This window comes from Oncorhynchus nerka, linkage group LG26, assembly GCF_034236695.1.
Source record: "Oncorhynchus nerka isolate Pitt River linkage group LG26, Oner_Uvic_2.0, whole genome shotgun sequence".
Taxonomy (NCBI): Eukaryota; Metazoa; Chordata; class Actinopteri; order Salmoniformes; family Salmonidae; genus Oncorhynchus; species Oncorhynchus nerka.
Genome location: NC_088421.1, coordinates 27,466,731 through 27,480,708, shown reverse-complemented (window position 1 = coordinate 27,480,708; position 13,978 = coordinate 27,466,731).

Sequence of the window (13,978 nt, the reverse complement as noted above, 5' to 3'; positions counted from 1 at the left end):
GTAACGCAACACACACACCACACGGCAGCAGGTACAGCTGACTAGCACTAGGTAACGCAACACACACACACACACACACCACACGGCAGCAGGTACAGCTGACTAGCACTAGGTAACGCAACACACACACACACACACACCACACGGCAGCAGGTACAGCTGACTAGCATTAGGTAACGCAACACACACACACACCACACGGCAGCAAGTACAGCTGACTAGCACTAGGTAACGCAACCCACACACACCACACGGCAGCAGGTACAGCTGACTAGCACTAGGTAACGCAACACACACACACACCACACGGCAGCAGGTACAGCTGACTAGCATTAGGTAACGCAACACACACACACCACACGGCAGCAGGTACAGCTGACTAGCACTAGGTAACGCAACACACACACACCACACGGCAGCAGGTACAGCTGACTAGCACTAGGTAACGCAACACACACACACCACACGGCAGCAGGTACAGCTGACTAGCATTAGGTAACGCAACACACACACACACCACACGGCAGCAGGTACAGCTGACTAGCACTAGGTAACGCAACACACACACACACCACACGGCAGCAGGTACAGCTGACTAGCACTAGGTAACGCAACACACACACACCCACACGGCAGCAGGTACAGCTGACTAGCACTAGGTAACGCAACACACACACACCACACGGCAGCAGGTACAGCTGACTAGCACTAGGTAACGCAACACACACACACACCACACGGCAGCAGGTACAGCTGACTAGCACTAGGTAACGCAACACACACACCACACGGCAGCAGGTACAGCTGACTAGCACTAGGTAACGCAACACACACACACACCACACGGCAGCAGGTCCAGCTGACTAGCACTAGGTAACGCAACACACACACACCACACGGCAGCAGGTACAGCTGACTAGCACTAGGTAACGCAACACACACACACACCACACGGCAGCAGGTACAGCTGACTAGCACTAGGTAACGCAACACACTCACACGCACACACACACCACACGGCAGGAGGTACAGCTGACTAGCACTAGGTAACGCAACACACTCACACACACACACACACACACACACCACACGGCAGCAGGTACAGCTGACTAGCATTAGGTAACGCAACACACTCACACCACACGGCAGCAGGTAGCCTAGTGGTTAGCGCGTTGGACTAGTAACTAAAAGGTTGCAAGATCGAATCCCCGAGCTAACAAGGTAAAAATCTGTCGTTCTGCCCCTGAACAAGGCAGTTAACCCACTGTTCCTAGGCCGTCATTGAAAATAACAATTTGTTCTTACCTGACTTCCCTAGATAAATAAAGGTTAAATAAAAACAGACACACCACACACTCTTTCAAGAAACCAATATCCAATAACACACTCTAGTACATTGTAACGCACACAGATACACACTAGTGATGGGGGAAGAAATCGGTGCAGTTGGACAACATTATATCGATACTTTGACTCTCCAAGTATCTATTTGTAAAAATAAATAAATATACATTACCAGTCAAAAGTTTGGACACACCTACTCATTCCAGGGTTTTTCCTTATTTGTACTATTTTCTACATTGTAAAAATAATAGTGAAGACGTCAAAACTATGAAATAACACATATGGAACCATGTAGTAACCAAAAAAGTGTTAAACAAATCAAAACATTTTTAAAATGTGAGATTCTTCAAAGTACCCACCCTTTGCCTTGATGACAGCTTTGCACACTCTTGGCATTCTCTGAACCAGCATCATGAGGTAGTCACCTGGAATGCATTTCAATTAACAGGTATGCCTTGTTAAAAGTACATTTGTGGAATTGATTTCCTTCTTAATGCATTTGAGCAAATCAGTTGTGTTGTGACAAGGTAAGGGTGGTGTACAGAAGATAGCCCTATTTGGTAAAAGACCAAGTCCATATTATGGCAAGAACAGCTCAAATAAGCAACCAGAAATGACAGTCAAGCATTGCCTCAATCTGGAACATTTCAAGCAGTTTGAAAATTTCTTCAAGTGCAATCACAAAAAACATCAAGCGCTATGATGAAACTGGCTCTCATGAGGACCGTCAAAGGAATGGAAGACCCAGAGTTACCTCTGCTGCAGAGGATAAGTTAATTAGAGTTAACAGCACCTCAGATTGCAGCCCAAATAAATGCTTCACAGAGTTTAAGTAACAGACACATCTTGACATCAACTGTTCAGAGGAGATTGCGTGAATCAGGTCTTCATGGTCGAATTGCTGCAAAGAAACCACTACTAAAGGACACCAATAAGAGGAGACTTGCTTGGGCCAAGAAACACGTGCAATGGACATTAGACCAGTGGAAATCTGTCCTTCGGTCTGATGAGCCCAAATTTGAGATTTTTGGCTCCAACAGCCGTGTCTTTGTGAGACGCAGAGTAGGTGAACGGATGATCTCTGCATGTGTGGTTCCCACCATGAAGCATGGAGGTGGAGGTGTGATGGTGTGGGGTGCTTTGGTGGTGACACTGTCTGTCATTTATTTAGAATTCAAGCCACACTTAACCAGCATGGCTACCACAGCATTCTGCAGCGATACGCCATCCCATCTGGTTTGGGCTTAGTGGGACTATCATTTGTTTTTCAACAGGACAATGACCCGACACACTTCCAGGCTGTGTAAGGGCTACTTGACCAAGAAGGAGAGGGATGGAGTGCTGCATCTACCATAAGATGCCTCCAACGTCGTTTTAGAGCATTTGGCAGTAGGTCCAACCGGCCTCACAACCACAGACCACGTGTATGGTGTCGTGTGGGCGAAGGGTTTGCTGATGTCAACGGTATGAACAGAGTGCCCCATGGTGGTGGTGGGGTTATGGTATTGGCAGGCATAAACTATGGACAAAGAACACAATTGCATTTTATCGCTGGCAATTTGAATGCACAGCGATACCGTGACGAGGTCCTGAGGCCAATCGTTGTGTCATTCATCAGCCACCATTACCTCATGTTTCAGCATGATAATGCATGGCCCCATGTCGTAAGGATCTGTACACAATTCCTGGAAGCTGAAAATGTCCCAGTTCTTCTATTCGCCTGCATACTCATTAGACTTGTCACCCATTGATCATGTTTGGGATGCAGCATGTTCCAGTTCCTGCCAGTATCTAGCAATTTCAGACAGCCATTGAAGAGGAGTAGGACCACATTCCACAGGCCACAATCAACAGCCTGATCAACTCTATGAGAAGGAGATGTGTCGCGCTGCATGAGGCAAATGGTGGTCACAGCAGATACTGACTGGTTTTCTGATCTAAGCCCCTACCTTTTTTAAGGTATCTGTGACCAACAGATGCATATCTATATTCCCAGTCATGTGAAATCCATAGATTAGGACCTAATTTATTTATTTAAATTAACTGATTTCCTTATATAAGCTGATACTCAGTAAAATATTTGAAATTGTTGCAACAATTTCATGCAAAAAACATGCAACAATTTCAAACAATTTCAAATATTTATATATATATATATATATAGAGAGAGATTTTTTTTTACAAATAGATACTTGGAGTCAATGTATCAATATAATATAGTCCAAAATAGTATTGTGATATGTAGCTGTACCAATTTCTTCCCCCATCACTACTGTGTTACCATGTGTGTTATTTGACATTGGTTTCTGGAAAGTGTGTGCGTGTGTGTGTGTTTACTGGTGTAAATTATGAGGTACCAGTGTGGAATAGGTATCACACACACGCACACACGCATGCACGCACACACACACACACGCACACACACACACACAGCGGCCTGTTGTCTCTACCAACTTAGTCACGTCTCCTGGTCTGGATCACTCACTTCCCGCCAGACAAAAAATAACAGAGGCTGTATGAAAGACTGGCGAGACCTCCCTCTCTCCCTCCCTCCCTCTTCCATCCAATCCCTCACTCTCTCTATACTTCTCCCTCCCTCTTCCATCCAATCCCTCACTCTCTCTATACTTCTCCCTCTTCTTCCATCCAATCCCTCACTCTCTCTATACTTCTCCCTCTTCTTCCATCCAATCCCTCACTCTCTCTATACTTCTCCCTCTTCTTCCTTCCAATCATCACTCTCTCTATACTTCTCCCTCTTCTTCCATCCAATCATCACTCTCTCTATACTTCTCCCTCTTCTTCCATCCAATCATCACTCTCTCTATACTTCTCCCTCTTCTTCCTTCCAATCCATCACTCTCTCTATACTTCTCCCTCTTCTTCCTTCCATTCCATCACTCTCTCTATACCCCCTCCTCTTCTTCCTTCCATTCCATCACTCTCTCTATACCTCCTCCTCTTCTTCCTTCCAATCCATCACTCTCTCTATACTTCTCCCTCTTCTTCCTTCCATTCCATCACTCTCTCTATACCTCCCCCTCTTCTTCCTTCCAATCCATCACTCTCTCTATACTTCTCCCTCTTCTCCCTTCCAATCCATCACTCTCTCTATACTTCTCCCTCTTCTTCCTTCCATTCCATCACTCTCTCTATACTTCTCCCTCTTCTTCCTTCCATTCCATCACTCTCTCTATACCTCCTCCTCTTCTTCCTTCCATTCCATCACTCTCTCTATACCTCCTCCTCTTCTTCCTTCCATTCCATCACCCTCTCTATACCTCCTCCTCTTCTTCCTTCCATTCCATCACTCTCTCTATACCTCCTCCTCTTCTTCCTTCCTATTCCATAGTGTTTCTTCCTCCTGAGTGGGTGTGTGTATGCGTGTGTTTGTGTAGGCGCTATACACTGAGTGTACAATATATATATATATATACTATTGTTTTTATTATCATTTAGCTATTCTAACAGTTATTACGATGACCACGGTTGTTTTGGCTGACCAATAACCATCATCCAAAATTACATGACCGTTACAGCCTTAATTATCCATTAGAAATGGAAACCAGGCTACTGGCTAACCTGTTTTATCCAATCAGTGTAGATGAAGGGGAGGAGAGGTTAAAGAAGGATTTTTAAGCCTTGAGACAAATGAGACATGGATTGTGTGTGTGGGCCATTCAGTGGGTGAATGGGCAAGACAACAAAATGTAAGTGCCTTTATAAAGCTGCTGGGTTTTTCACGCTCAACAGTTTCCTGTGTGTATCAACAATGGTCCACCACCCAGAGGACATCCAGCCAACTTGACACAACTGTGGGAAGCATTGGTAGTCAACATGGGCAGCATCCCTGTGGAAAGCTTTCGACACCTTGTAGAGTCCATGTTCTGACGAATTGAGGCTGTTCTGAGGGGAAAGGGGGGAAAGGGGGGGGTCCAACTCAATATTAGGAAGGTGTTTTTAATGTTTTGTCCACTCAGTGTATCTGTGTGTGTGTGCCTCTCAGGCCCACTCTGATTGCCTCATATCACTGACTATTGTCTACTGTCTGGTAACAGATGTGTGAATTGATCCATATTATGATTCCCCTGGGAAGGCTCTACTCTCTACTCTCACATACAACAACATGCTAAAACTGAACCAGGATCAGTATTTACAGGCCAGCTCAGGTTATCTGGCAGGTTGAAACTGACCTATGAACAGTTCTAACCACAGTCATATTCCCTAGTCCCACTTAACGGTGCAGATTGTGCCACGTCATTCTGATGACCCAAGTTTGTGAGTCACGTTGAGTAACGTATCTGAAGTTAGGATTTCAATCCGATTTCAATTATTACATATTTTCATCTTTACAGTAACTCTGGATTGTTGAAAATGACTCATAAGTAACCACTTCCCTGTAGTTTACACCTGTTGTTTACGAATCATGTGACAAATAACATTTGATTTGATTCTGCCTATAACTGGATATTCTGTGTCGTTCACTCGGTTTCCATCCGATTGGCGAGACATTTTCATGTGAATCTAACACAATCTGCATGAAGGAAATATGAGCATGTTTATGTTTCCTGTACCGAATAAAAAAGTTCAATGTCCATCGCATTTTCAACTCTACTGAGACGTGGTTATAGGTCAATAAAGGGTGTTACATCTGTCTGCTTGTGTATTTCTCCTACTGCTGTTTGTAGCTTATAGGCCCAGTCCTGAATTGAGAGAAGTGCACCTTTTGTGTAAATCATACATTGAAGTCAATGGGACATTTGTGAGAGCATTTGACTTAAGCACAGTTAGGATTGAAACCTATGTGTTTATCTCAGGATGCCTTCTACTGTAGTGTTGTTGATGTGTTTGGTGCCCTTGGTTGGGTGGATCTACTGTTTCCAGACCTCAGCCAGGTGGGGCTATCAGTCTCCTGGGGTTTCAGCTTAGTCCTTGTTATTTGACCTGTTATTATAACATTTCGTCCTTGTTCTAATCAATAGCAGATATAATGGCTTTGCAGAGGTGTGTTTGATTTGAACTGCAGCTTGTCCTGGATGGAGTTGACACTTTGCTCGGGGACAAACTGTGGTGCAACTGATACACACACAATATGGAAGGATCTGGAAAGCCAGTTAAAGTGTGTCCAGGTGGTTCAACTTCTCCAGCCTCTACATCTGCATTTGAGAGGATTAGAAAAAGGAGTGTGTGTGTGTGTGTGTGTGCGTGTGTGCGTGTGTGTATGTGTGTGTGTATGTGTATGTGTGTGTGTGTGTGTGTGTGTGTGCGTGCGTTTGTGTCCCAGTGGATTTGACTCAGTGGATTTGACTTCAATCAATTGCAGACAAAGGGTAACCACCAAGAACGTATGTAATTGAATCAGGCGTGTTAGTGCTGGGTTGGGACAAAAGCCTGCACACACGGCGTCCCCCCAGGATCATGCAGTAATGAAGCACAGCGGTGCAGTCGTTAGAACGTTTTTTTTTAATGCAGGGGTCAGGGATCAACAGCTCCAGTCTTCCAGGACCACATCATCTTTTGGTTTCCCTTCTCTCTCTGTAATCAGAGACTGAACCAGGTCTCCCCAGCCAATCCATCAATGGCGTTCATAGATCAATTATTGATCAACAGGAATTTGGAACTGAAAGGACCGGGTGTAGAGGTTGGAGAGTTGGTTAGAGAAGTGATGCGCTGCAGGGAGATACCGTGGTCCAAGCCCAGGCCTTGTGATCAGATGTGTAACTTACCAACCTGACCTCAGGGCAATTCGTAAGATTTGGTATGTAATTTTTTTCCCCTCCATTAAGTATGATATATTATGCTATATTAGGTTACATTATGAATGGAATAGTAGTCGTACATTATCATACGAATTAGAGGACGTATAGTATCGTACATCTTACCCGGTTATGCAATATCAATAACTATGTCATCCATTCTTCAGTACTATGTCATCCATTCGTCAGTACTATGTCATCCATTCTTCAGTACTATGTCATCCATTCTTCAGTACTATGTCATCCATTCTTCAGTACTATGTCATCCATTCGTCAGTACTATGTCATCCATTCTTCAGTACTATGTCATCCATTCTTCAGTACTATGTCATCCATTCTTCAGTACTATGTCATCCATTCTTCAGTACTATGTCATCCATTCGTCAGTACTATGTCATCCATTCTTCAGTACTATGTCATCCATTTGTCAGTACTATGTCATCCATTCTTCAGTACTATGTCATCCATTCGTCAGTACTATGTCATCCATTCTTCAGTACTATGTCATCCATTCTTCAGTACTATGTCATCCATTCGTCAGTACTATGTCATCCATTCTTCAGTACTATGTCATCCATTCTTCAGTACTATGTCATCCATTCGTCAGTACTATGTCATCCATTATTTTACTACGTCTGCAATTTTATTGTTGTTGTTATTATTTTAAAAAATTGGGGGGGCAATTTGTATGAAATGTTACGAATCCAATTCATACAACATGTTACGAATTTGTTGTTCTTAAGATCCAAGACTACATCTTTAAGTAATGATTAGTAAATGGTTTATAAATGTGGGAGTAGTGAATAATAAACGGTGAACACACAATATATAAATGCCTTATACATTGTTCATTAAGTGTTACCAAAAGTGTCACCAAAATATTACAGTTGTCCCCGATAGTGATGCGCGGGTTGACTTGGTTATATCCGCAGGGTGGGCAGATTGAATAAAGAGAAAACAATACATTAAAATTCATTAAAGTATAATTCTTGTGTAAATTTATATCTATAGGCTATATTGAGGTTTTTCTTTCATCATTGTTTTAATTTGTGTGTAAAGCCTAAGCTTTGGGGCCTCAATTTACGCATGCCAAATAGCCTATACTCCAATCACCAAACGCTTTTGCTAACAGGCAGAACAATGTAATGTCGGTCCACTGAGGAAATAAGGACAATGTCTGAGTTGAATTAAAAATGAGAAAATCTCAAAATGGAGAGTTGAAAATAAAGAGAAGGGAGGCCAGAAAAGTAATGTTTGTGAAAGATTAGAAGTGGTAAAAGAGGATGATAGCAGTGCTGGATATGTTATGTGTGATGGTTGTGAGGCACTATACAAATTCAACAGACACAAGATGAGGACTTCAAATAGGCCTATGGCACATCAAGGGAACTGTAGCCTACTGTTCAGATGGGTTAAATGGAAATGGGAATCTGGACACTGACTGTAGGTCTATAACCTCTCACATAGCCTTAATAATGCTGCAGAATTAAGCATTTCTTGCAGTAAAATGATACACCAGATTTACATTTTGACTGAGGAAGATGAGTGGAGAAATATGATTTCTTTCTTTCAGCATCTTGAGAATGAAAATGCACAGTTGGTAATGTTGAAACTTCTTGGGTCATTTTCACAGTTTTCTATTTCCTTACAACCAGTCAAACTGATGTCATTTGAAGATTTTGCACAGGAAACCTTTCCCAATTTTTCGTTGTTGAGTTATTGCATTTTCTCCCCGGTCCCTAAACGTATTTGCTCCACAAAATAAGCAGAGACTTTACCGATGTCAAAGAGATTGAAGCAATCTATCATTTATGACATTATTCTGGTGAGCAATGGTTTATTTAGTCTTCTAGGGCAACATATAGTGACAAACGAGAAGCTGCATGTATCTAATTATAGACAAGTTGACTAACAAATAGCCGACCAAAATGTTGGAATTTATAAGCAGAAACAAAGGCTATCTAAATTATGCCTAAAACAATCCTGCACTCACTGTAAAAAACTCTTTCCACCGTCTCTGACTGTAGCCTAAAGCACATTTTCTATATAAACAGCTGCTGACCCGCTCACCACTAGTCCCCGACGTGACTCGAACACTCAACCTTTGGATTGCTAGAAGGCCCTAAACCTCCCTACTTTAGTTTCTGTCTTATGTGACCATACCATTATTGCGTTTGTAATGTCTGTCCAGTGAGTCCAGTCTGACTTCACTGCAGGTGAGCGGGTGTCTTCTACTGTTTGTGAGCGGTGTGTACTGTTACTGTACTGTATGGGTCTGTCTGAAATAGATCCTTCCACCCTCCCACCATGTTCTCTAGCACAGGGGAGGATGGGAACAGAGGTCAGCTCAGGATGGAGGGAGGGACTTCTCTTCTTCCCTTCAGACCTTTTCATAGACAGCTTTATTATCTTATTATCAATAGGGCAGGCACAATTACTGTATAACCATGTAACCGACGGTTACGGATGAAGACTGTCACTAAAGTAAATAACAGGTTTACATATTTGCTTATTTAATTTTGTAAAATGAACAGCTGACTGAAGAAAATGTGCATCTTAAAAAATATATATATATACTGTATATATAATATTGTTTTTATTATATTTTTTTGCTATTCGAACAGTTATTACGATGACCACGGTTGTTTTGTCTGACCAATAACCATCATCCAAAATTCCATGACCGTTACAGCCTTAATTATCCATTAGAAATGGAAACCAGGCTACTCTGACCTAACTATAGCTTTGCCAGGCCCACCCATGTAATGAGTATCTGTAGTGTGGATATACAGTGCATTCGGAAAGTATTCAGACACGTTTACTTTTTCCACATTTTATTACGTTACAGCCTTATTTTAAAATGGATAAAATAATTCCCCCCCTCAATACACACAATACCCCATAATGACAGTTAAAAAAAAAAAACATTTTTGCAAATGTACTGAAATATCACATTTACAGACCCTTTACTCAGTACTTTGTTGAAGCACATTTGACTGCGATTACAGCCTCAAGTCTTCTTGGGTATGATGCTACAAGCTTGGCACACCTGTATTTGGGGAGTTTCTCCCATTCTTCCCTGCATATCCTCTCATGCTGTGTCAGGTTGGCGCGTCGCTGCACAGCTATTTTCAAGTCTCTCCAGAGATGTTCGATCCGGTTCAAGTCTGGGCTCTGGCTGGGCCACCAATGGATATTCAGAGACTTGTCCTAAAGCCACTCCTGCGTTGTCTTGGATGTGTACTTAGGGTCGTTGTCCTGTTGGAAGTTGAACCTTCGCCCCAGTCTGAAGTCCTGAGCTCTCTGGAGCAGGTTTTCATCAAGGATCACTCTGTGCTTTGCTCCGTTCATCTTTCCCTCAATCCTGTCTTCCAGTCCCTGTCACTGAAAAACATCCCGGCTGCATGATGCTGCCACCTCCAGAGTGATGCTTGGCATTCAGGCCAAAAGTTTCAATCTTGGTTTCATCAGACCAGAGAATCTTGTTTCTCATGGTCTGGGATTCCTTTAGGTGCCTGTTGGCGAACTCCAAGCTGCCTGTCATGTGACGTTTACTGAGGAGTGGCATCCGTCTGGCCACTCTACCATAAATGCCTGATTGGTGGCGTGCTGCAGAGATTGTGGTCCTTCTGGAAGGTTCTCCCATCTCCACAGAGGAACTCTGGAGCTCTGTCAGAGTGACCATTGGATTCTTGGTCTCCTCCCTGACCAAGGCCCTTCTCCCCAGATTGCTCAGTTTGGCTGCCAGCTCAAGGAAGAGTCTTGATTGTTCCAAGAACGATGGAGGCTACTGTGTTCTTGGGGACCTTCAATGCTGCAGACATTTTTTGGTACCCTTCCACAGATCTGTGCCTCGACACAATTCTGTCTAGGAGCTCTACGTACAATTCCTTCGACCTCATGGCTTGGTTTTTGCTCTGACATGCACTGTCAACTGTTGGACCTTATATAGACTGGTGTGTACCTTTCCAATCATGTCCAGTCAACTGTGTTTACCCCAGGTGGACACAAATCTGTAGAAACATCTCACGGATGATCAACGGAAGCAGGATGCACCTGAGCTCAATTTCGTGTCTCATAGAAAAGGGTGTGAATACTTATGTAAATATGGTATTTCTGTTTTTTATTTGTTATACATTTGCAAACGTTTCTAAAAACCTGTTTGCACTTTGTCATCATGGGGTATTGTGTGTAGATTGATTACACTTTTTTTATTTAATCAATTTTAGAATAAGGATGTAACGTATCAAAAATGTGGACAAAGGGAACGGGTCTGAATACTTTCTGAATGCACTGGGGAATGTACTGAGTGCTGAATACTTTCTGAATGCACTGGGGAATGTACTGAGTGCTGAATACTTTCTGAATGCACTGGGGAATGTACTGAGTGCTGAATACTTTCCGAATGCACTGGGGAATGTACTGAGTGCTGAATACTTTCCGAATGCACTGGGGAATGTACTGAGTGCTGAATACTTTCTGAATGCACTGGGGAATGTACTGAGTGCTGAATACTTTCTGAATGCACTGGGGAATGTACTGACTGCTGAATACTTTCTGAATGCACTGGGGAATGTACTGAGTGCTGAATACTTTCTGAATGCACTGGGGAATGTACTGAGTGCTGAATACTTTCTGAATGCACTGGGAAATGTACTGAGTGCTGAATACTTTCTGAATGGATTGGGGAATGTACTGAGTGTACAAAGCATTAACAACTCTTTCCATGACATATACTGACCAGGTGATTCCAGATTAAAGCTATGATCCCGTATTGATGTCAGGGGAGGAGACAAGTTAAAGAAGGATTTTTAAGCCTTGAGACAATTGAGACATGGATTGTGTATGTTGTGTATGTGTGCCATTTAGAGAGTGAATGGGCAAGACAAAAAAGTGCCTTTGAACGGGGTATGGTTGTAGGGGCCAGGCGCACTGGTTTGAGTGTGTCATGAACTGCAACGCTGATGGGTTTTCCAACTTGACCCAACTGTGTGAAGCATTGGAGTCAACATGGGCCTGAATCCCTGTGCAAAGCTTTCGATACCTTGTGGAGTCCATGCCCCAATGAATTAAGGCTGTTCTGAGGGCAAAAGGGGGTGCAACTCAAAATTAGGAAGGTGTTCTTAATGTTTGTAGTTCTGTCCTTGAGCTGTTGTTGTCTAATGATGTTCTGTATTATGTCATTCTGTATTATGTTCCATGTTTTGTCTGGAGCCCAGGAAGAGTAGCTGCTGCTTTTGCAAACACCAAATACCAGTGTATATCATGTTTAGATAGGTAATGCTACTCTCTCTCTCTCGTTCTCTCTCTCTCTCTCTCTGTCTATACCCTTCTCTTTCACTACCCCCACCTCTCTTTCTCCATCTCTCAGTCTATACCTTCTCTTTCACTACCCCCTCCTCTCTTTCTCCATCTCTCAGTCTATACCTTCTCTTTCACTACCCCCTCCTCTCTTTCTCCATCTCTCAGTCTATACCTTCTCTTTCACTACCCCCTCCTCTCTTTCTCCATCTCTCAGTCTATACCTTATCTTTCGCTACCCCCTCCTCTCTTTCTCCATCTCTCAGTCTATACCTTCTCTTTCGCTACCCCCTCCTCTCTTTCTCCATCTCTCAGTCTATACATTCTCTTTCACTACCCCCTCCTCTCTTTCTCCATCTCTCAGTCTTGCATTCTAGCTTTCCGCTGAATTATTCCGTTTTGATGGCAGGCTGGTACTGTATGTGTGTATTTCAGTGTGTATGTATGTGTGTATATGTGTGTGTGTGCATATGTGTGTGTGCATATGTGTGTGTGTGTGTGTATATGTGTGTGTGTGCATATGTGTGTGTGTATATGTGTGTGTATTTGAGTATGTGTGTGTTTGTGGGGAGCGGGGGGTGACGTGGAGCAATGCTATTTTTGGGAGCTGGGTGCAGAGTGCGGAGAAAGAGAATGAGAGAGACAAAGAGGGAGAGCAGGAGAGAAATAACGAGAGAGAGACAGACAGCAAGACAAAGACGGAGAGAGAGAAATAGACGGAGAGAGAAAAATAGAGAGAGAGAGCATTGTTAATGGATGGCTTCTTCATGCTCAACTTCTTTAGTCACATGGTCATGCTGCTACCAGACAAACCTGCTCTCTGTGTAGACACCTGCCTCTACCTGCAGTACACGCACGCATGCACATTTCCTACCCAAACACACACAAAAACTATCTACACACATATTTGCCAATACCCCAACCCCAACGCGAGCACACACACGCACGCACGCACGCACGCACGCACGCACACACACACACACACACACACACACAGCATAACAAAAGGTGACAGTGACAAGTGTGACACAGGGGCATGAGACATATGGGCTAGAGAGGGCCAGAGTGAGGCCAGGCGCTGCAGGGACAGGTACAGCCACAGAGGCTAAACTGAGGCTAGAGGTAGAAGGTATTATACAGTTTTTTACAATCACTTTGGCACTAATTTCGGAACCTTGATGTCATTTTTCAAAACTCTAGACACAAAACTCACAACCAATGATCAAAATGCAAATTTTTCAAAACACTTTTTCCAATTGCTTGGATACAATACACATAAAGCTAAGATCATTTGTTCATTGAACTAAAATCACCTGTTCAAAATGACACAACTTAACATCAAAGTATTACCATTTCAAAATGCAATTCACACATTACATCTGAGATGACTGTTTATTCATTTCATTACAATTATCAAACTATCAATTGATAGAACTGCTCAAAATGATAAGTAACTGTTGCATTACTCTTAATGCATAGTTTTATGGAAACTGACGAACAATATTCCATGTTTAGATCATGAAAGTTTCAGGATAACGAGATCCATTGACACCAATTACCGTGGAACATTGGACTAC